General features: G+C 48.5%; 3 long non-coding RNA genes across 19 annotated transcripts in view; 2 read left to right on the top strand and 1 right to left on the bottom strand.

The window, feature by feature from the left end:
• Positions 1–960: 960 nt before the first annotated feature.
• LOC311443288 overlaps positions 961–22,544 on the top strand; it is a 22,589-nt gene continuing 1,005 nt past the window's right edge. The window contains exons 1-18 of one of the 17 annotated variants that reach the window (XR_014697177.1): positions 4,528–5,940; positions 6,220–6,286; positions 6,373–6,605; positions 11,876–11,986; positions 12,433–12,493; positions 12,654–12,712; positions 12,835–12,918; positions 13,155–13,195; positions 13,463–13,516; positions 13,617–13,660; positions 14,805–14,909; positions 15,029–15,078; positions 15,178–15,246; positions 15,333–15,565; positions 16,481–19,625; positions 21,071–21,181; positions 21,850–21,923; positions 22,489–22,544. The exon at positions 22,489–22,544 is cut by the window's right edge and continues 1,005 nt beyond it. This is a non-coding gene — a long non-coding RNA (uncharacterized lncRNA). Of the gene's footprint in view, positions 1,070–1,515; positions 1,577–1,736; positions 1,788–4,527; positions 5,941–6,093; positions 6,119–6,219; positions 6,287–6,372; positions 6,606–11,815; positions 11,987–12,432; positions 12,494–12,653; positions 12,713–12,834; positions 12,919–13,154; positions 13,196–13,462; positions 13,517–13,590; positions 13,727–14,469; positions 14,910–15,028; positions 15,079–15,177; positions 15,247–15,332; positions 15,566–16,480; positions 19,626–21,070; positions 21,182–21,849; positions 21,924–22,488 lie in introns of those variants that run through there. The other 16 variants (XR_014697178.1, XR_014697179.1, XR_014697180.1 and 13 more) reach the window with 16 other exon arrangements.
• Positions 2,848–3,906, top strand: LOC311443290. Its single transcript, XR_014697195.1, has 3 exons — positions 2,848–3,014; positions 3,374–3,503; positions 3,682–3,906. It is a non-coding gene; the product is annotated as an uncharacterized lncRNA (long non-coding RNA).
• LOC311443291 lies at positions 8,187–8,827 on the bottom strand. Its single transcript, XR_014697196.1, has 2 exons — positions 8,689–8,827; positions 8,187–8,223 (listed from the first exon to the last, which is right to left on the bottom strand). It is a non-coding gene; the product is annotated as an uncharacterized lncRNA (long non-coding RNA).

Raw genomic sequence — 22,544 nt, 5'->3', positions numbered from 1 at the left:
CGGCGCCGCCCGGGCCCATTTCGGCGCGGCGCCGCCCGGGCCCATTTCGGCGCGGCGCCGCCCGGGCCCATTTCGGCGCGGCGCCGCCCGGGCCCATTTCGGCGCGGCGCCGCCCGGGCCCATTTCGGCGCGGCGCCGCCCGGGCCCATTTCGGCGCGGCGCCGCCCGGGCCCATTTCGGCGCGGCGCCGCCCGGGCCCATTTCGGCGCGGCGCCGCCCGGGCCCATTACTCAGGTGGAGCTACTGAGCAGGTGAGGTAAAGGAACCGGGAACAGAGAAGTATTGCACAATGGTATGTTGCATTAGTTGTAGTGTGCGTTGTGCAGGAAATGGGTATTAGGGCTTGCATGGTAGTGAATGCTGGTTCTCTGTGTTTACAGATGGGGATGAGCCTGTTTAAACTAATTCCAGTTCAAAAAGTTTCAGTTATTAGCTTGGTGATATTGTCAATTCAATATTAAAACCTGCAGAATAAGCCAAAGGCGATTTTTGCTTCTAGAATCACTGCAAATATTTGGTCTGCTCTCTGCATGCTTTTGAGATAAAGTTTATTTTAAAAAAGAAACAAAAAGAAAAACAGCTACTTTTCTTGCTCTATTTCTACTTTCTTGTGCTTTGCCCCTCCCCTTTCCCAGGTGATTTGGTTTGGGTGTTGGGCGGGGCCAAAAGGTATATGAGCCCCAGGCATGGCATCAGAGTGCTCCTTCTGCCTGGGCTGCTCTTTGGGGGCAGTGCTTTGTGTTTCCTTCAGTCAGTTACAGGGTTCTCTAGGCAGGCTGGAGTCTATGGATTTCTGGATTTCTAAGTGTTTGGAATTCTAGATCTCTAAGTGCTTGAATTAGAGGGATATTTAGTGGAGGCTGCTGGCTCACTTTTTTTTAGGATGGCCGCATATTCTCCTGTTTTTTAGATATATTTTTATCTCTACATGTTTAAAACCACTTGTTGTAGTTCCCTGGAGATTTACACCAGCTTGATTACATGCTACATGTGGCTTGGCAGCGTAGATGCAGCATTACCAAGAGACTGAGCAGGGTTGTATCAGAGTCACCTTTTTCATCTGCAAAGGGTAAGTCTGTGATTACTCCTGCCGGGGTTGCTGTGTGTGCATGTCTTTTTGGCGTTTGTGGAGTTGTTTTTTTTTTTGTGTGTGTATGTTCTAAGTTTCTGGTTTTCTGAGGGGTAAACAGTTAGTGTGCTGAACGTGGTAGGCAGGTGGAGGTTGGGAGCTGCTCAGGACTGGTAGGTTTGGTTTCTAGGAGTATGCGGCATCCATCCTGTGCAATGCGACTGATTGTTGGGTGGGAATGTTCCAGCTTGTGTGTCCTAAGCAATGTAGCTTGTGTAGCGTATGTTGTGTGGCCCGGGCAGAATTTGCTGTGGCGCTGTGAGCGAAGAATCTGAGTTAGAGCTGTTGAGCAACTGAAGTAAAGGAACTGGGAAGAGAGAGGTATTGCAGCAGGTACGCTGTGGTTGTGAGGTGCCTCAGAGTGTGCTTTTCTCTCGTCTCTACAGGTGCTTTGTGCAGTCGTGGACAGGGAAGGGAAATCCTCACGTCACGAAGCACTGAGGGAAGGTGAGTGTTGTCAGCCTGGTCATCCCTTATCCGAAGCAAAGGGAAGACGCTCAGGTGTTTCCCTGTGAGGGTCCGAGGTGAGGCTGTGTGGGATAGAGGAGCAGTGTGGCAGGTGGTTTCTTGCAAGCACAGTGGTCATTGTGTCCTTTTGTGTTCCCAGGTGGTGTGGGTGATGCTGGCCGCTCCTTTCAAGCTTGGACCTAATTTGCAGGTACAGAGGCAAGTGGCCTGCTGTTTTGAAAGGATAAAACTCAAGATGGGGTCCCTTTTATTGTTGAGGGATGGGTGCTACTGCTGTCAGCTGAATGTTTATCTTCTGCCTGTGTTTTTCCTTTTGTTCAGGCTGAAACGCAGTGCGCAGTGCAGGACGTCTTGACCCGAGCTGCCTCTGCAGTGACTCTGGTCACTGATAATATTGTAAACGGGGTCCCTTTGTGTTGTTGAGGGATAGGTGCTAATGCTGGCATCTGAATGATTATCTTGTGACTGTGTTTTCCTTTGTTCAGGCTGAAAGGCAGTGTGCAGTCCAGGACGTCATGACCCAAGGTGCCTCTGGAGTGGCTGGTGCGTGATGAGCAGAAGTAGCTGTTATTTTTGGGGTGCGGTTGTCACTGCAGTTATTTTCTTACATCCAATAGAGTAAAAATCCAGTTTGCCTTTTAGAGGTGCTATAAGTGAGTAAAGAGAACAGATGGAAGCATCTGCCATGTGGGGAAGGCCAGCGGCTGAGGTACGGGAGAGGATGAGAGTAACTGTCCAAAGGGTGTTGTGGCTTTTGCTGCTACAGTTGCTTTCTCTCCAGTTTATGAGGTGCCACAGACAAGGTGGGCTGAGATATCCTTTAGAGTAGGAGGAAAGCAGGTCACTGGAATGCTGTGTGGTTCCTGAGAAAGGTGTTGTAGATGAAAACGGTTGTCTGGTGTGGCAGTTCCTGATGGTGGTCTTCTTCAGTAGGCAAAGAGGTGCCTGAAGCCCCCTCTTGTGCAGCCTGAGCACGCCTTGCTGAGGATGAAGCCTGCTTTCCAGCAGTTCCGAAAACTGTGTTGAAGCTGAAATGCTGCGTCTGTGTTTGGGTTGGGGTTGTACCTTGGTGAGTGTAGGGATGGGTTTTAAGTGGGTGCAGCGGAGGGCCTGGCCCCAGTGTCCTGTAGTGTGTTTTGACCCATGAGCATAGCCTTTTAGTTCTCAGATAGCCTACTGAAGTAAGTGATTTTTCCTGTGAGTGGAACGGAATTGATTTTGTTGGTGTATAATCTGTTCTGCTCCTAGATTTTTCTTTCTACGTAAGTAAAAGTTTGAGCTAATTCCAGCTGAAAAAGCTTCAGTTACTTGCTTAGTCATATCGTCCTTCTAACACTCAAAGCTGCAGCGAAAGCGTGGGGATTGTTGCTTCTAGAAACACCCCAGTTCTCTTGTCTGCATTCTGCATGCTGTTGAGGTAAGCCTTACAAATAAGTAAATAAACCACAGCTGCTTCTCCTCCTCTTTCTACTTTCTTGTGCTTTGCCCCTCCCCTTTCCAGGTGATTTGGTTTGGGTGCTGGGTGGGACCAAAAGGTATATGAGCCCCGGGTATGCCATCAGAGTTCATTCTGCCTGGGCTGCTCTTTGGGGTAAGTGTTTTGTTTTTCCTTCAGTCAGTTGCATGGTTCTTTAGGAAGGCTGGAGTCTATGGATTTCAGGATTTCTAAGTGCTTGGAATTCACTTAATAGAGGGATATTAAGTAGAGGCTGCTGGCTCACTGTTTTTGGGATGGTGGCTTATGCTCCTCTGTTTGATCTGTATTTTAATCTCTAGATGAATCAACCCACTTGTGTAACTCTCCAGAGGACTAAAACCAGCTTGATTACATGCTACAAGAGGCTTGACCACGTAGGTGCAGCATTACCAAGAGACTGAGAAGGGTCACCTTTTCCATCTGCAAAGGGTATGTCTGTCATTAGCCCTGCTGGGGCTGCTATGCATTCATGGCCTTGTGGCATTTGTGGACTTGAGTTTTTTTTTTTTTTTGTCTGGCTCTGGTCTCTGTGTTTGAGTCCTCTGCTAGGAGCTGCACTGTTTGCGTATCCATCGTGGTTGTGACCTTCTCTCTTTGTTTCTTGTAGCTCAGGGCATAGGCATGGGAACTTGAACAAAGCATGAGGGTGAGTGGACAGCAGTGGGAGCCCCGAGTTGGTCGGTGGACTGTGTTATTCTGCTTCACCTGTCGGGCCGACTTTGCAAGCGCCTTGCGACAGCAGAGTACATCTCCTGCCACATTTCTGAGATGTGCCAGATGTCAGCGGTTCTAGTTCCTGAAATGCTGGAGCTGCTCGGAGCACAAGAGGAGCTGGGAGCGCGATGCATCTCCTTTGGATTTTAGGTGAGTGAAGCGGTGGTACTGGGTTGGGCCACGTGGCTCTGGGGCTTCTTGGCTGTTGCAGTAGGGGAGGAAAGGAGTGGGTATAGACTGTTCTGTGGATTGTCAGGTTTCTGTTCTTCTTGGTCTAAGCCCCGTGACCTTGGCTCAGCACAGTGAATGGAAGCTTGAAGCCTGGATCGGGAAGGTGAGTGGAGAAAAGTTGGAAAACGGGTATTGTTTTTGGTGTAGCAGTCTATTGGTGCACCTCTGGGTGACTCCTCTTTTCCTGTTACGAAGAAGGTACTGGGAACATCCTGGCTGGCCTCTGTGGTCCACATTGAGGGTGGATTCTGAGCCCTGAGAATTAAGTCCAGGGGGAAATACTGTGTGTTGAGGAGTGGTTGGCAGAGGGAGGTGGGGAGTTGTTTAAAGGGTGTCTATCAGATTTCAGTAGCGGAGCAGGTCAGTTGTCTACTGTTTTGTTTCTGAGGAGGTTGTTTCACTGGAAGAAATTTGGCTGGTGTGCTGGCGCATGATGACACTTTATTTCTGCAGGTGAAGAAGAGCCTTGTGCCTGAAGCAATGTCCTGGCTAGCCTTTATGAGTCTTCCTTGGTGAGGATGGAACCAGCCTCCCAGCATTCCCAAGCTAAGTTGGGGTGTCGGTGGGGGTGGGGGGGAAATGCTATGTTTGAGTTGGGGTTGTGAATGCACCCATAGGGCGAGGGTCTGTGCTTTTAAGTCATTGCTTTGGGTGGGGCCTTTCAGGATTGATCAGGTCAGGCAGAGAGATTATGTGTGGGGAGTTCTGTCACGTACAGCGTGAGCGCGTGCCAGGCAGGGCAGTCCCAGCTTGTCATCTGTGTTGTCTGTGCTGTACTGTGTTGTTGTTCTTGTTGCTCAGCAGGCCCTGGGGAAGCCATCCTGAGCGTATTCAACACTCAACCTCCTCAGAATAATGCTGATGTTGAACTGGGAGCTGAGCAACGCTTCTGTTGCAGTGGGAGCTTAAGGGGATCACTTCTACTATGCGATTAATAGTTTTTGTATCAAACATTTCCTGATATGATCATCATGTTACGTGCTCCTCAGGTCTTGATATTCTCATTGCCTTCTTCCACTGGACAGACAAGACGTGCAACTTTGTAGCCACACCAAAGGCCCTAAATGCTTGTTTCATCATCGTAGGGCTGATACGAGCACTTCTTGTCTTTAAGTTGCTGCTTGAAGTGCAGATCTGTTTCAGGTCTTGTGCATCATATTCGGTTTGAGATCACGTCTATTTCCATCCTCACTCTTGCTGAAGTCATCTGGGCTGCATCAGGAGCTCTTGCTTGGGAATTGAATTCCTAAGCGTCTTCTTATGGGGTTTTCAGTCCCCATCCTTCTGGTGTCTTGTCTTAAAGGCAGGCTTTTTAGGCCTCCATCATCCCTGTTCTGGCAGTTGCTTCCAGTCGCATGTTGTGACACTTGAGTCTCTCCTTGGGTCTGCTGCAGAGCACCTGTTCTGACTTGCTGTTGCCGTAGGGCTTCCCTCTGGGGGGTCACTTTTTCTTGCGCCTTGTGTTGTGTGTTTTGTTTGTAGTGTTTGTGGCGTGCCTGTGTGTGTATGTGTTTGTTCTGGAGCTGTCCTGCCTGGCAGTTAGTGATGACAGCTAATGTGGCAGTGCATGGGTGTGCTAATACATTGTCTGGACTGTTTTGGCAAAGACATCCAGTCTGCCTCTGGGCACGTACTGAAGGGCAGCTGGCACAGTCATCTCTGGTGGTTGGCAGATGTGGATTTGGGAGAGTATATCTGCTTGTGAGCAGCTGCTCGCATAAGTGCTTGAACGGTGTGCTTGAGGAGGTCTGTCGAATCTTGAAAGCTTACAGATAAGGGGTTTTGAAATGTTTATTCTTATTTCTTTCCTGTCCCCAGTAGAGTGTAAAGCCTAGGAGGAACCTGTCACAGGAAAGAGCTCCTTCTGGAACTGTTCAGCACTCTGTAGACAACTCGGTGACTGGCTTGATGTACTTCTGAGGTGCTGAGGCAAGGGGGCTGCTGTTTTGAAATGATAATGTTGTAAACGGGGTCCCTTTTGTTGTGGAGGTATGGGTGCTAATGCTGGCAGCTGAATGATTGTCTTGTATCTGTTTTCATTTGCTAAAACTGAAACACAGTGTACAACACGGAACTTGAGCAGAGCTGCTTTCGGCAAGGTGAGCGATGAACAGGTGTAGCAGGTACTTTACAGGTGCAGTTGTCACTGCAGTTAGTTAACTACACAAAATACAGTAAAAATCCTGTTTATATTTCAGAGGTGTGTTGTAGCTGGCTTAAGAGAGCAGATGGAAGCATCTTCCTCGAGGGCAGGTGAGGGGGCCGAGGTAAGGGAGCAGATGAGAGTAAGTGTCCTAGCTGTGCTGTGTCTTTGGATGCTGCTTCAGCCTATGCTTTTCTTTTTCTTTCACAGGTGTCTCGCACAGGTTCAGAGGGGCCAAGCTGCACTCTGAAGAGCAGCACGAGAAGGGCGGGCTGTTTGTGAGCTGGATTGGAGTAGAACTGCCAAGTAGCACAAGGTGACTGCGAAGGGTATCCATCTTGCTTTGCAGGTGCCATGGCAGGCTCTCCACAGAAGCGGTTGAGGATTTGAGAAGAGGTTGCAGATCATCAAGGCGCGACACGTGCAGGGATGGCTTGAAAACGGTATGGCTGCTTTCTCTTCTGTTTATCAGGTGTCCCAGGCAATGTGGGCTGTGATGTTAGTCTTTAGGATCGGAACAAAGCAGGTGCTGATGGCGGCCTTCTTTGGTAGGCAAAGAGGTGCCCGAAGCCCTGTCCTGTGTAGCCTGAGCAGTCCTCGCTGAGGATGAAGCTTGCTTTCCAGCAGTTCCCAAAACTGTGTTGAATCTGAAATGCTGCGTCTGTGTTTGGTTTGGGGTTGTACCTTGGTGAGTGTAGGGATGGGTTTTAAGTGGGTGCAGCGGAGGGCCTGGCCCCAGTGTCCTGTAGTGTGTTTTGACCCATCAGCATAGCCTTTTGGATCTCAGCCTACTGAAGTAAGTGATTTTTCCTGTGAGTGGGACGGAATCGATTTTTTTTTTTTTTTTGGCTTATAATCAGTTCTGCTCCTAGATTTTTCTTTCTACGTAAATATAAGATATGAAGAAAAAGAAAAGGCACGTTGTTTTTGGGAAACCGTGGGGTAGGGTTCCTTGACCACATAAGTGTAGTAGTGCTTAGAGAGTGAGCAGGGTCACCTCCTTCATCTCTAGAGAATGTCTGTTCGGGCCCATTTCGGCGCGGCGCCGCCCGGGCCCATTTCGGCGCGGCGCCGCCCGGGCCCATTTCGGCGCGGCGCCGCCCGGGCCCATTTCGGCGCGGCGCCGCCCGGGCCCATTTCGGCGCGGCGCCGCCCGGGCCCATTTCGGCGCGGCGCCGCCCGGGCCCATTTCGGCGCGGCGCCGCCCGGGCCCATTTCGGCGCGGCGCCGCCCGGGCCCATTTCGGCGCGGCGCCGCCCGGGCCCATTTCGGCGCGGCGCCGCCCGGGCCCATTTCGGCGCGGCGCCGCCCGGGCCCATTTCGGCGCGGCGCCGCCCGGGCCCATTTCGGCGCGGCGCCGCCCGGGCCCATTTCGGCGCGGCGCCGCCCGGGCCCATTTCGGCGCGGCGCCGCCCGGGCCCATTTCGGCGCGGCGCCGCCCGGGCCCATTTCGGCGCGGCGCCGCCCGGGCCCATTTCGGCGCGGCGCCGCCCGGGCCCATTTCGGCGCGGCGCCGCCCGGGCCCATTTCGGCGCGGCGCCGCCCGGGCCCATTTCGGCGCGGCGCCGCCCGGGCCCATTTCGGCGCGGCGCCGCCCGGGCCCATTTCGGCGCGGCGCCGCCCGGGCCCATTTCGGCGCGGCGCCGCCCGGGCCCATTTCGGCGCGGCGCCGCCCGGGCCCATTTCGGCGCGGCGCCGCCCGGGCCCATTTCGGCGCGGCGCCGCCCGGGCCCATTTCGGCGCGGCGCCGCCCGGGCCCATTTCGGCGCGGCGCCGCCCGGGCCCATTTCGGCGCGGCGCCGCCCGGGCCCATTTCGGCGCGGCGCCGCCCGGGCCCATTTCGGCGCGGCGCCGCCCGGGCCCATTTCGGCGCGGCGCCGCCCGGGCCCATTTCGGCGCGGCGCCGCCCGGGCCCATTTCGGCGCGGCGCCGCCCGGGCCCATTTCGGCGCGGCGCCGCCCGGGCCCATTTCGGCGCGGCGCCGCCCGGGCCCATTTCGGCGCGGCGCCGCCCGGGCCCATTTCGGCGCGGCGCCGCCCGGGCCCATTTTCTCAGTTGGAGCTACTGAGCAGGTGAGATAAAGGAGCTGGGAACAGAGAGGTATTGCACAACTGTATGTTGCATTAGTAGTAGCAAGTATTGTGCAGGAGGTGGGTATTAGCTCTGGTGTAGAGGGATGGTTAACTGAGATAGGTCACGTAGACATAAAACAGCTGAATCTTCACAAGTTGAACAAACATCGCACACAACTTGTCTGAGGCAATCAGACACAAGGACACAATATCCTTTGGCGGTTTGGGAAAGTACCAACTGTGTTATTTCGGTCGAAAGGATGAGGAAGAAGCTGATAAGATAAGGACGTAGGGGGACCAATCATGAGCTTAACTTTTGTAATATGTATGAGCTAATTATATGTAAAGGAATAAAAGGTGTCTGAGCTATCCAATAAATCGAAGCTTGCTGATCACTCATATTGAGTGTCCCTGTCTTCCTTCCGTCGACAACAAATGGCGCCTGAACACGGACCCCGCTGGCGGTGAACCTGCAAGCCACGGATCGACGGAATAAGGGAAGGAAACAGGTCCTGCAATGCAGCTCAGGAGGTGGAAGGGATGAAAATGCTAAATCCTTGCACCCGGGAGCACCTGTAGAGGGTCCCGCCGGCCACGCGTCGCCGAGGTCTTGCAAAGGCTGCAACAGTGCTGACATAAACAAAGGTATGGAGAGGCAAGTGACGTATGATCTGTTCAAGTGCTTTTTAGAAAAGCGGAGCACGCAGGGTATAGACTGTAAAAAGGAATTGCGGAGGGACGCAGAAAAAGGAATTGCGGAGGGACTTGGGAAATTGAAGTAATCGCGGTGCGATGCGGGACATCCGAGATTGGGTTGCTACAGTAGACCAGAGGCATCAGTGGACAATGACAGCGGACCCTCACTGTGTGGCGAGTCGGCACAGAGCAGAGGGGTGGACATCAGGACCCTGCAGACTGTCTGACGTAACCATGGAAGCAGCGGCGGCTGTGCTGCTTCTCTCTGGCATTCATTTTATAAGAGGTTTATCTTGCAATGCAAAAAAGACTATTCGTCCCCAGATTGGTGTTATAACTATGTTTCTGGATAAGATTGCGTGGGGTTGCCACATTCTATGGATTAGTAATGACGACTTAGCTCTATTGCGGGACAGGAATGCAGAGATGCAGATTACACTGCCAAATGACCACTGGCAGACTTGAGGAGACACTGCTCGGCTGCGGGGATTGGCTGCGGCGTGGACGCCCCTAGGTGCACCCTGAGCGTTTTTGCTCGGAGGGGACTCCACTCTCAGCTGCTCACCACAGGAGCAAAGATCTCCTGAAGCTGCAGACAAACAGTATGTTTTCAGCTGCTGGAGGGATACTAACTGGAGTGTTAATAATTGTATGTGTTATTCTTAAATGTCCAGGTATTTTGTGTTGAAAGTATTTGTGTAAGGGTAAGGTTTTAAAACAAAGTGTTGCAAGTCACTTCACGAGGAACACAATGAGAGGCAATACTTGTTTGTTTGGTTATGATTCTAAATTATATTGGCTGCATGTATTGTTTGCTTATCATTCTAAATTATATTCTTGTGGTATGATTGAGGTTGTGGTATGATTGAGATTGAGATGTGCCAGAGGCCTCTGGGTGTGCAATTGTGCTGTGTGTGTGCGAGTGTGCTATGTACTGTGTTAGTGAGAGCGTGCTTATTGCCATAGTGCAGGTTGCCATAGTGCAGGCTGAAATCATAGGAAATTAGTGCCGGCAAAAAAATCATAGGAAAATGAAGGACGAAGTAGCCCTAGATTCATTACAGTGCTTTTTAGAAAAACGGGGAGTCGATTGTAAGCAACTAGCAGGACTAGTTGCGATCGGTCGAGCAAAATCATATTTCACAAGTATGGAGTCAAGGACTGGGGGCTTTGGGAGCTGAAGCAAAATCTAATAACAATCCGATGTGGAATAATGACACTGCAAAGGCTCTGCCACCTGGCATGTTTTTGATTTGCGGCAATCGTGCATGGCAAGGAATACCTGCCAACGCGTTTGGGAGTCCATGTTATCTAGGGCGACTCACATTGTTTGCCCCGGACTTACACAGTCTCCGGAACCAGAGCTTGTCGCAGAGATCCAAACGAGCTCTTAAGACTTTAGGTTCTGACTGTGACGATGGTGTAGAATTATGGGGCGCTGCTGAGAGAATATTTGCTTCATTAGTTCCAGCAGTGGGAACTGCACATGCTTTGGCTAGCATTAATAAGCTTGCTTGTTGGGCTGTTAAGCAATCAAATGTAACAACTGAAATTATTACTGAAATGGCACAAGATATGGATAGTCTTAGGCATGTTGTGTTACAAAATAAGGCTGCAATTGATTTTTTGCTTTTAGCGCAAGGACATGGATGTGAAGATTTTGAAGGAATGTGTTGTTTCAATCTTTCAGATCATGGTCGATCGATTCATGACCAGTTGAAATGGTTGATGGAGCACACAAAGAAAATTACAGTACAACCTAGTTGGCTTGACAATTCGTTGCAGTCCATCTTTGGGGGTCTGTCTAACTGGTTAGTGAGTCTAATCAAAGAGGGATTTCGCTTTCTGCTTATAGTTATATTGATAAAAATAGCTGCGCGAATAATTTTTGGTTGCTTAACTAAGAAGCTTGAACAAGTCACAGAAAAGGTATTAGTAGTCCAAAATAAAAATGGGGGAATTGTAGAGGGATGGTTAACTGAGATAGGTCACGTAGACATAAAACAGCTGAATCTTCACAAGTTGGACAAACATCGCACACAACTTGTTTGAGCCAATCACACACAAGGACACAATATCCGTTGGCGGTTTGGGAAAGTACCAACTGTGTTATTTCGGTCGAAAGGATGAGGAAGAAGCTGATAAGATAAGGACGTAGGGGGACCAATCATGAGCTTAACTTTTGTAATATGTATGAGCTAATTATATGTTAAGGAATAAAAGGCGTCTGAGCTATCCAATAAATCGAAGCTTGCTGATCACTCATATTGAGTGTCCCTGTCTTCCTTCTGTCGACAACACTCTGGCATGCTAGTGATTGCTGGTTCTCTGTTTTTGCAAGTGATAATGAACGTGTTTGACGTAATTCCATTTGAAAAAGTTCCAGTTACTTGACTGGTCGCGTTGTTATTTCAATATTAAAAGCTGTAGCAAAAGCATGGGGATTGTTGCTTCTAGAAACACACCAGGTCTCTTGTCTGTTCTCTGCATGATGTTCAGGTAAAGCAGATTTAAAAAAAAACCACACAAATAAACAAAAAAAAAACCAAACCAAAACAAAAAAAAAAACAGCTACTGCTGCTCCTGCTCTGCTCCTACTTCCTTGTGCTTTGTCCCTCCCCTTTTCCAGGTGATAGGGTTTGGATATTGGGCAGGGCTAAATGGTATATGAGCCCCAGGCATGACATCAGAGAGCTCCTTCTGCCTGGGCTGCTCTTTGGGGTAAGTGTTTTGTTTTCCTTCAGTCAGTTGCAGGGTTCTCTAGGCAGGCTGGAGTCTATGGATTTCTGGATTTCTAAGTGCTTGGAATTCACTTAACAGAGGAATATTTAGTAGAGGTTGCTGGCTCTTTTTTTTTTTTTTTTTTTTTGATGGTGGGATGCTCTTCTGTTTTTGAGTTATATTTTAATCTCTAGATGTATAAACCTACTTGTGTAATTTTCCAGAGAAGTAAAGCCAGCTTCATTTCATGCTACATGTGGCTTGGCAGTGTAGATGCAGCATTACCAAGAGCCTGATCAGGGTTGTATCAGAGTCTGCTCTTTCCTCTGCAATGGGTAAGTCTGTGATTACCTCTGCCGGGGCCACTGTGCGTGCACGTCTTTTTGGCATTTATGGACCTCAGATGTTTTTTTTTTGTGTGTGTATGTTCTAAGGTTTTGATTTTTTGAGGGGCAAATAGTGTGTGCGCTGAGCGTGGTTGGCAGGAGGAGGTAGGGAGCTGCTCAGGACTAGTAGGTTTGGTTTCTCAGAGTGTGCGGCAGCCTTCCTATGCGATGCGACTGATTGTTGGGTGGGAATGTTCCAGCTTGTGTGTCTTAGCCATTGTAGCTTGTGTAGTGTGTGTTGTGTGGCCCAGGCAGAGTTTGCTGTGGCGCTGTGAGCGAAGAATCTCAGAGCTGGTGAGCAGCTGAAGCACTGGAGCTGGGAAGAGAGAGGTATTGCAGCAGGTACGCTGTAGCTCTGAGGTACCTCAGAGTGTGCGTTTCTCTTGTCTCTACAGGTGCTTTGTGCAGTCGTGGACAGGGAAGGGAAATCCTCGTGTCACGAAGCTCTGAGGGAAGGTGAGTGTTGTCAGCCTGGTCATCCCTTATCTGAAGTGAAGGGAAGACGCTCAGGTGTTTCCCTGTGAGGGTCCGAGGTGAGGCTGTTTGGGATAGAGGAGCAGTGTGGCAGGTGTGTGCTCGCAAGAAGAGTGGTCATTTTGTCCTTTTGTGTTCCCAGGTGGTGTGGGTGATGCTGGCCGCTCCTTTCAAGCTTGGACCTAATTTGCAGGTACAGAGGCAAGTGGCCTGCTGTTTTGAAAGGTTAAAACTAAAGATGGGGTCCCTTTTGTTGTTGAGGGATGGGTGCTACTGCTGTCCGCTGAATGTTTATCTTCTGCCTGTCTTTCTCCTTTGTTGAGGCTGAAATGCAGTGTGCAGTACACAGTGCAGGACATCTTGACCCGAGCTGCCTCTGCAGTGACTCTGGTGCGTGATGAGCAGAGGTAACTGTTGTTTTTGGGGTGCGGTTGTCACTGCAGTTATTTTCCTACATCCAATAGAGTAAAATTCCAGTTTGCCTTTTAGAGGTGCTATAAGTGAGTAAAGGGAACAGATGGAAGCATGTGCCACGTGGGGCAGGCAAGCGGCTGAGGTACAGGAAGGGATGAGAGTATGTGATTTTTTTTCTGGGGATGAAATGCAATTAATTTTGTTGGTGTATAATATGTTCTGCTCCTAGATTTTTCTTTCAATGTGAAAAAAAGTTTGAGCTAATTCCAGGTAAGAAAGTTCCAGTTACTTGCTGGGTCGTATTGTCCTTTTAATATTCAAAGCTACAGCAAAAGCGTGGGGATTGTTGCTTCTAGATACACCCCAGTTTTCTTGTTTGCACTCTGCATGCTGTTGAGCTAAAGCAGACTAAAAAATAAATAAATACAGGAAACACACACACAAAAAACAACAAAAACAAAAACAACAACAAAAAAAAACCACCATTGGCTGACTTGTTGTGAATGCAACGATCATTTAATCCCTTTGTTTTCCCAGGTGGTGTGGATGATACTGGTTGCACTGTTGGAGCTTGGATTTGGAGAGGAACAGGTGAGCATAGTTGTATGTTGCATCAGCAGTAGTCAGCATTGTGGAGAAGGTGGGCATCATGACCGGCATGCTAGTGAATGCTGGTACTCTGTTTTTGCAGCTGATGATGAGCCTGGCAATTGACTAAGATGACGATCAGTGCCTGTGCGTTTCTTGAGGCGGAGGGAATTTACCATGCAGCAACCTGCGAGCTAAGTTGGGGGGCACCTGGTATTTGCATATCTGGGGTGGCTAATGGGAGCTGGGAGCCAGAGGAGCATGGTGCCTGCTGGCTGACTAGACTTGGTGCCATGGTGAGGGTGGTTCAGGCTGGGTCACGTTCAGGCTGCTTGTGGCTGGGTCACCAGGCTAATAGAAGAAGCGGGATTATTTTGTAGCGTGAGTGCGTGCGCCAGGCAGGACAGTTTCCTTCTGTTTGTCTGTCTTGTGTTGCTTCTGCGATGTCTGTTCTGTGCTTCTCGGGTCTTGATATCCTCCTAGCTTTTTACACTGGACTGACTAGACAGGCGACTTGGTAGTGGTGCTGAAGGGCCTCAATGCATGTTTTGTCATCATGACTCTGATCTGAGCACTTCTTGTGTTGCAGTCACTGCTTAAAGAGCAGGTCTGTTTCAGGTCTCGTGCATCATATTCTGTTTGAGATCGCGTCTGTTTCCATCCTCACTCTTGCAGAAGTCATCTGGGCTGCATCAGGAGCTCTTGTTGGGAATTGAATTCCTAAGCGTCGTCTTATGGGGTTTTCAGTCCCCATCCTTCTGGTCTGTTGTCTTGAAGGCAGGCTTTTTAGGCCTCCATCATCCCAGTTCTGGCAGTTGCTTCCAGTCGCGTGTCGTGACATTTGAATCTCTCCTTGGGTCTGGTGCAGAGCACCTATTCTGACTTGCTGTTGCCATAGAGCTTCCCTCTGGGGGGTCACCTTTTCTTGCGCCTTGTGTTGTGTGTTTTGTTTGTAGTGTTTGTGGCGTGCCTGTGTGTGTATGTGTTTGGTCTGGAGCTGTCCTGCCTGGCAGTTAGTGATTAATGTGGCAGTGCATGGGTGTACTAATACATTGTCTGGAGTGTTTTGGCAAAGGCATCCGGTCTGCCTCTGGGCACGTACTGAAGGGCAGCTGGCACAGTCATCTCTGTGGTGTTTGGCAGATGTGGAGGTGGGAGAGTATATCTGCTTGTGAGCAGCTGCTCACATAAGTGCTTGAACGGTGTGCTTGAGGAGGTCTGTTGAATCTTGAAAGGTTACAGATATGGGGTTTTGAAATGTTTATTCTTATTTCTTTCCTGTCCCCAGTAGAGTGTAAACCTTTAGAACCTGTCACAGGAAAGAGCTCCTTCTGGAACTGTTCAGCACTGGGTAGGCAGCTCAGTGACAGGCTTGATCTACTTCTGAGGTGCTGAGGTAAGGGGGCTGCTGTATTGAAACGATAATTTGTAAATGGGGTCCCTGCTGTTGTTGAGGGATGGGTTCTAATGCTGGCCGCTGAATGATTATATTGTGACCGTTTTCATTTGTTAAAGCTGCAACACAGTGTACAACGTGGGACTTGAGCATAGCTGCTTTCGCCAAGGTGAGCGATGAACAGGTGTAGCAGGTACTTTACAGGTGCAGTTGTCACTGCAGTTAGTTAACTACACAAAATACAGTAAAAATCCTGTTTATATTTCAGAGGTGTGTTGTAGCTGGCTTAAGAGAGCAGATGGAAGCATCTGCCTCGAGGGCAGGTGAGGGGGCCGAGGTAAGGGAGCAGATGAGAGTAACTGTCCTAGCTGTGCTGTGGCTTTGGATGCTGCTTAGGCCTATGCTTTTCTTTTTGTTTCACAGGTGTGTCGCACAGGCTCAGAGGGGCTAAGCTGCACTCTAAAGAGCAGCACGAGAAGGGCAGGCTGTTTGTGAGCTGGATTGGAGCAGAACTGCCAAGTAGCACAAGGTGACTGCGAAGGGTATCCATCTTGCTTTGCAGGTGCCATGGCAGGCTCTCCACAGAAGCAGTTGAGGATTTGAGAAGAGGTTGCAGATCATCAAGGAGCAACACATGCAGGGACAGCTTGAAAACGGTATGGCTGCTTTCTCTTCTGTTTATCAGGTGTCCCAGGCAATGTGGGCTGTGATGTTAGTCTTTAGGATCGGAACAAAGCAGGTGCTGATGGCTGTCTTCTTTGGTAGGCAAAGAGGTGCCCAAAGCCCTGTCCTGTGTAGCCTGAGCACACCTTGCTGAGGATGAGGTGTCCTTTCTACCAGTTCCCAAAACTGTGTTGAAGCTGAAATGCTGCGTCTGTGTTTGGTTTGGGGTTGTACCTTGGTGAGTGTAGGGATGGGTTTTAAGTGGGTGCAGCGGAGGGCCTGGACCCAGTGTCCTGTAATGTGTTTTAACACATCGGCATAGCCTTTTGGTTCTCAGCTTACTGAAGTAAGTGATTTTTCCTGTGAGTGGAATGGAATTGAATTCTTCTTTGGCATGTAATCAGTTCTGCTCCTAGACTTTTCTTTCTATGTAAATAAAAGCTTGAGCTAATTCCAGATGAAAAAAAAAAATTCAGCTACTTGCTTAGTCATTTTGTCCTTTTAATATTCAAAGCTGTAGCAAAAGCATGGGGATTATTGTGGAGGAATGGTTAAGTGAGGTAGGACATGTGGATGTTGAGCAGTTAGGAGGTCATGGGCTAGGGAGGTACCGTACTCAACTCATATGAGCCTGGGCACGTGCGCAGCCGGTTGAGAACCAATCAGGCCCAAGGACACGATGCCCTTGTGTGGTTGGGAAAGTCCCTAAGGCGGGACGGTAGCTAAAAGAGGAAGGAACTAACTGACAAGATAGGAAAGTGTTAGCCAATCCTGAGCTTAGTCTTGCAATATGTATGAGTTGATTCTGTTCGAACTAGATAAAAGGCGACTGAGCTATCCATTAAAGTTGAAGTTCACTGTTCACTCATATTGAGCGTCTGTGTCTTCCTTCTGTCGACAACAAATAGTGCCTGAACAGGGACCGATCTGAACGGGATTTGGACACTGCTGGCGGTGATCCTGGGCCACAGTTGGATGGAATAAGGGAAGATCCGGTCCTGCAACGCAGCCCAGGAGGTGGAAGGGACAAGAATCCCCTCACCTGCGTTGGGAAGGTGAAAGGGACGTGGAGTCCCCGCACCCGGGAGAGGATCCCGCCGGTCACGCGTCGCCGAGGTCTGAAAGGTGAAAGGGACGAAAACTTGGAGTCCCTGCACCCGCAGCTCGGAAGGTGGAAGGGAGTCCCTGCACCCGGGATGAGCCTATAAAGGGTCCCGCTGGAGAAGCGCTGCCGAGGTCTTTGCAAAGGCTGCAACCGACGTATATAAAGGTATGGAGAGACAAGCGGCGTATGCTTTGCTCGAATGCTTTTTAGAAAAGCGGAGCACTTTAGATATAGACTGCAAAAAGGATTTACCAGGATTATTAGTATATGGAGTAGCGCAGGGTTGTTTTATCAATCCTGATACAGTTTTTGAACAAACAGAGTGGCGTAAATTTGGGGACAAATTGTTTGAAGTTATTAATGAAAATAAGGCTGCTAAAAAATTATTGAAGCCTTGGAGAGCAGTCACTAATGCCTTAGTTATACATCAGGCTGAGCAGAGAGTCGCTACTGCTGCTACAGAGCGATGGGGATTGCCGGGAAGTGTTGGAGCTGGGGATTGCCCACTGCTGCCTTCAGTGAGAACGATAACGCTGCCTCAGGGGGCTACGGGGCAGTGGGAGCCTCCCCCCCACCTCAGTCACCGCCACGAGCAGCGCTGCGCTCGGAGTTCTGCGGAATCGAACGGCAGCTGACCCTCACCGTGTGGCGAGTCGGCACAGAGCAGAGGGATGGACATCAGGACCCTGCAGCCTGTCTGACGTAACCATAGAAGCGGCGGCGGCTGTGCTGCTTCTCTCTGGCATTCTTTTTATAAGAGGTTTACCTTGCAATGAAAAAGGGATACTAACTGGAGTGTTAATAATTGTATGTGTTATTCTTAAATGTCCAGGTATTTTGTGTTGAAAGTATTTGTGTAAGGGTAAGGTTTTAAAACAAAGTGTTGCAAGTCACTTCACGAGGAACACAATGAGAGACAATACTTGTTTGTTTGCTTATCATTCTAAATTATATTCTTGTGATATGATTGAGGTTGTGGTATGATTGAGAGTGAGATGTGCCAGAGGCCTCTGGGTGTGTGAGTGTGCTCTGGGTGTGTGAGTGTGCTGTGTACTGTGTTAGTGAGAGCGCATTTATTGCCATAGTGCAGGCTGAAATCATAGGAAATTAGTACTGGTCGAGCAAAATCATGTTTCACAAGTATGGAGTCATTGTGTGAAGTAGCCACTTGGAGAAACTTAAGGGAACATACTGTTTAAAACTTTTTGATCGTAATGAGTCAATTCACAAATCCATTACTTTCTTGAAAGAGCATGTGAGAAAGAGTAAATATGGTATCAATCCTTTCAATCAATGGTTCACTGATTTGTTTGAAACAATGCATAGATGGTTACTGGGATTAGTCAAAGAGGGATTAAGGATTTTGTTCACTATGGTGTCAATCATCATTGCATGTAGTATTGTGATAAATGTGGTTAAAGGGTTACTTGCAAAAATGTTATAGAGATTTTGAAGTGGTGCCAGAAACAGGTACCCAGTGGATCTCTGCAAAGTGGACTGAAGCAGCTTTAGAATCTGCACATGCCGAAGACGACCAGGAAGGGGTTCCTGATAATCATTCTGACAATGACGTGGGCTGTGACACCTCGACGACTATCAAGAACAGCCTTTGATCACCATCAAGTGATTAGGTTTAAGTGTGTTACTACTAAGTTGTGTTACTTACTATTAATTGTGTTACCGTTAAGTGCTTACAGTAATTGTAGTGTTATTAGGGTTAAGTTGTATAGTTGTGTTATGTTATGTACCCTTTCAGAACATGCTTGTTTGGGGTCCCGATAGGGGATCCAAAGGAACTGAGTGAAATGTTAGCACCATACTCTGCCCATACTACTCTGCTTAATGGATCTTTTTCTGACTGTAGGAACTGCACACGCTTTGGCTAGCATTAATAAGCTTGCTTGTTGGGCTGTTAAACAGTCAAATGTAACCACACAAGTTCTTTCTGAAATGTCGCAAGACACGGAAAGCCTAAGGCACGCTGTGCTGCAAAATAGGGCCGCTATTGATTTCTTGTTCTTGGCTCAGGGACATGGGTGTGAAGATGTAGAAGGAATGTGTTGCTTTAATCTTTCCGACCATGGTCAGTCAATTCACGACCAGTTGAAATGGTTAAGGGATCATACACAAAAAATTGTAGTACAAGATAGTTGGTTTGAAGGTTGGCTTAAATCTGTTTTTGGGAACATGGGTGGATGGGTTTTGTTAGTTAAAGAGGGACTTTGCTTTCTACTTATAATTATATTGATTATAATTGCTGCATATGTAACCTTTAACTGCCTAACTAAGAACCTAGAGCAACTCACAGAGAAGGTATTTGTAGCACAAAATAAAAATGGGGGAATTGTGGAGGAATGGTTAAGTGAGGTAGGACATGTGGATGTTGAGCAGTTAGGAGGTCATGGGCTAGGGGAGGTACCGTACTCAACTCATATGAGCCTGAGCACGTGCGCAGCCGGTTGAGAACCAATCAGGCCCAAGGACACGATGCCCTTGTGTGGTTGGGAAAGTCTCTAAGGCGGGACAGTAGCTAAAAGAGGGAGGAACTAACTGACAAGATAGGAAAGTGTTAGCCAATCCTGAGCTTAGTTTTTGCAATATGTATGAGTTGATTATGTTCGAACTAGATAAAAGGCGACTGAGCTATCCATTAAAGTTGAAGTTCACTGTTCACTCATATTGAGCGTCTGTGTCTTTCTTCCGTCGACAACAGATTGTAGCTTCTAGAAACACCCCAGTTCTCATGTCTGCACTCTGCATGCTGTTGAGCTAAGCCATATAAATAAGGTAATAAAACCACAGCTGCTGTTCCTCTTCTTTCTGCTTTTTTTGTGCTTTCCCCCTGCACTTTCCCATGTGATTGGCTTCAGGTTCCAGGTGGGACCTAATAGTAACTGAGTTGCAGGTGTGCCATCAGAGAGCTTCTTCTGCCTGGGCTGCTCTTTGGGGTAAGTGCTTTGTTTTTCCTTCAGTCAGTTGCAGGGTTCTTTAGGTGGGTCAGAGTCTATGGACTGATGCATTTTCAAGTAGAAACCAGTACGCATATCTTTTCGAGGTGGCAACTGGTAGGATCTGTCATAGTAAAGCAATCTAAGTAGTAGGTGCCTGTATTGCACGCAGCTCTTCCTCAGGTGAGTAGTTATTACAGCAGTTTTACGGATAGTATGGCGATGTTATTTTGTGTGTTTGCTTTGTGTTTCTGGGTCCCTTATGATTTTTGCAGAATTACAGGGCTTTTTGTGAGTCTTTGCCTCTATGTCAAATCTTATCAAAGTCACAACCTTGGTGGCAAAGTGATGGAGCAGGGTTTAGGAGAAATGTATCATCGAAGCGCCCTGTGTGAGCATGTATCTGAAAATGGCAGCATTGGGCATATAAGCAGTGGTCTTTCTCAGGGTTAGGGGCGGTTTGTTATATTTCTGGAGCTTTTGCCTGTGTGTTTGCTGTCTGTCGAGTCTTTAGACCATAAAGCCTTCTAGGCTTTATGTGCATGGAATTCACATATTTGAGGTATGTTTATGAGGGGTTGCCAGGTACGTTGTTTTTGGGAAACCGTGGGTACGGTTTCTTGACCGCATAAGTGCAGTACTGCCAAGAGACTGAGCAGGGTCACCTTCTTCATCACTGAAGAATAAGTCTGTTCGGGCACATTTCAGCGCGGTGCTGCCCAGGCACATTTCTCAGTTGGAGCTACTGAGCAGGTGAGTTAAAGGAACCAGGAACAGAGAGGTATTGCACAATGATATGTTGCATTAGTAGTAGTGAGCGTTGTGCAGGAGGTGGGTATTAGCTCTGGCATGCTAGTGAATGCTGGTTCTCTGTTTTTGCAAGTGATGATGAACCTGTTTGACGTAATTCCATTTGAAAAAGTTCCAGTTACTTGACTGGTTGTGTTGTCCTTTTAATATTAAAAGCTGCAGCAAAAGCATGGGGATTGTTGCTTCTAGAAACACCCCAGGTCTCTTGTCCTCTGCATGTTGTTCAGGTAAAGCAGATTTAAAAAAAAAAAAAAAAAAAAGAAAATGAAAATCTGCTGCTCCTGCTCTGCTCCTACTTCCTTGTGCTTTGTCCCTCCCCTTTACAATGTGATTGGGTTTGGGTGCTGGGCAGGGCCAAATGGTATATGAGCCCCAGGCATGGCATCAGAGAGCTCCTTCTGCCTGGGCTGCTCTTTGGGGGCAGTGCTTTGTTTTCCTTCAGTCAGTTGCAGGGTTCTCTAGGCAGGCTGGAGTCTATGGATTTCTGGATTTCTAAGTCCTTGGAATTCACTTAAGAGAGGGATATTTAGTAGAGGTTGCTGGCTCACTGTTCTTTGCGATGGTGGGATACGCTTCTGTTTTTTGAGCTATATTTTAATCTCTAGATGTATAAACCTACTTGTGTAATTTTCCAGGGGACTAAAACCAGCTTCATTTCATGCTACATGTGGCTTGGCAGTTTAGATGCAGCGTTACCAAGAGCCTGAGCAGGGTTCTATCAGAGTCTGCTCTTTCCTCTGCAAAGGGTAAGTCTGTGATTACCTCTGCAGGGGCTGCTGTGCGTGCATGTCTTTTTGGCATTTATGGATCTCAGATGGTTTTTTTTTGTGTGTGTGTATGTTCTAAGGTTTTGTTTTTTTGAGGGGCAAATAGTGTGTGTGCTGAGCGTGGTTGGCAGGAGGAGGTAGGGAGCTGCTCAGGACTAGTAGGTTTGGTTTCTCAGAGTGTGCGGCAGCCTTCGGGTGCGATGCGACTGATTGTTGAGTCTCTCCTGGGGTCTGCTGCAGAGCACCTGCTCTGACTTGCTGTTGCCATAGGGCTTCCCTCTGGGGGGTCACTTTTTCTTGTGCCTTGTGTTGTGTGTTTTGTTTTAGTGTTTGTGGCGTGCCTGTGTGTGTATGTGTTTGGTCTGGAGCTGTCCTGCCTGGCAGTTAGCAATGACAGCTAACGTGGCAGTGCATGGGTGTACTAATATATTGTCCGGACTGTTTTGGCAAAGACATCCAGTCTGCCTCTGGGCACGTGCTGAAGGGCAGCTGTCACAGTATATCTGTTTGCGCACAACTGCTTGTTTACCTCTATTCATTTAATAAATTGTAAAATTTAATTGCAATCCAATTTGGGACCCAGTCATGTATGACAACTGGGGGCTTGTCCGGGAGGGCTTTGGTTCCTGAATTCTTACTTTATCTAGGAGAGGCGCCCCACCATTTGGTGGCTGCTGTTCGAGTCAGGTCGGGACTAATGGCATCTTGAACCTGAATAAAGGTAAGCAAAGTTTTTGATTTTTTTTCAGTTCCCTTGCTGGCTGCAGCACTATATTTTGCCCGTAATTCTGTGTGTGAAGATCTGAATGAAGACAATGGAGTCATAAGCGTTTAAAGCGTATACTGTTCTGTTGGGTGGGTTTCGGTTGCCTGTGTGTGTAAGAGTGTGACTGAGACGGAATTCAGTTCCGAAGCGATTGTGGAGGTCTTCTAACCACGGTTCCAATCTCCTGCTAGGGACTTGGCCAGTGAAGGAACGAAGGGATTCCTATAGGATTTGTGGGTGGGTGATAGATCTTAAATCCTCTGTAAGACACTCTTATTAAGGTAACCAAGGGCTGTGGGAATTGCCACAGTAACATTCCTAGATGGGTCAGACAAAATCGAAGACCAGGGACCAGAAGAAAGGGAGCAAATTACCAGACATACCACCAGAAAGTCCATTAGGAATAACGGTTAGAAATTGGAATGAGAGGGGCCCCAGAAAAGGAAAAAGTAAATAAAAAACGGTCCAGTATTGTGTGATAGAATGGCCAAAGGAGCCTTTAACACCACATATCTTTCAGCCTGCTTTTGGATCCTTTGAAGACTGTATTTGTCAGGCCTTAAATACACATGTTAA

This window comes from Aythya ferina, assembly GCF_964211825.1.
Source record: "Aythya ferina genome assembly, chromosome: 12".
Lineage (NCBI taxonomy): Eukaryota > Metazoa > Chordata > Aves > Anseriformes > Anatidae > Aythya > Aythya ferina.
The sequence above is the reverse complement of the archived record's forward strand: the minus strand, read 5'-3'. Positions and strand labels throughout refer to the sequence as shown.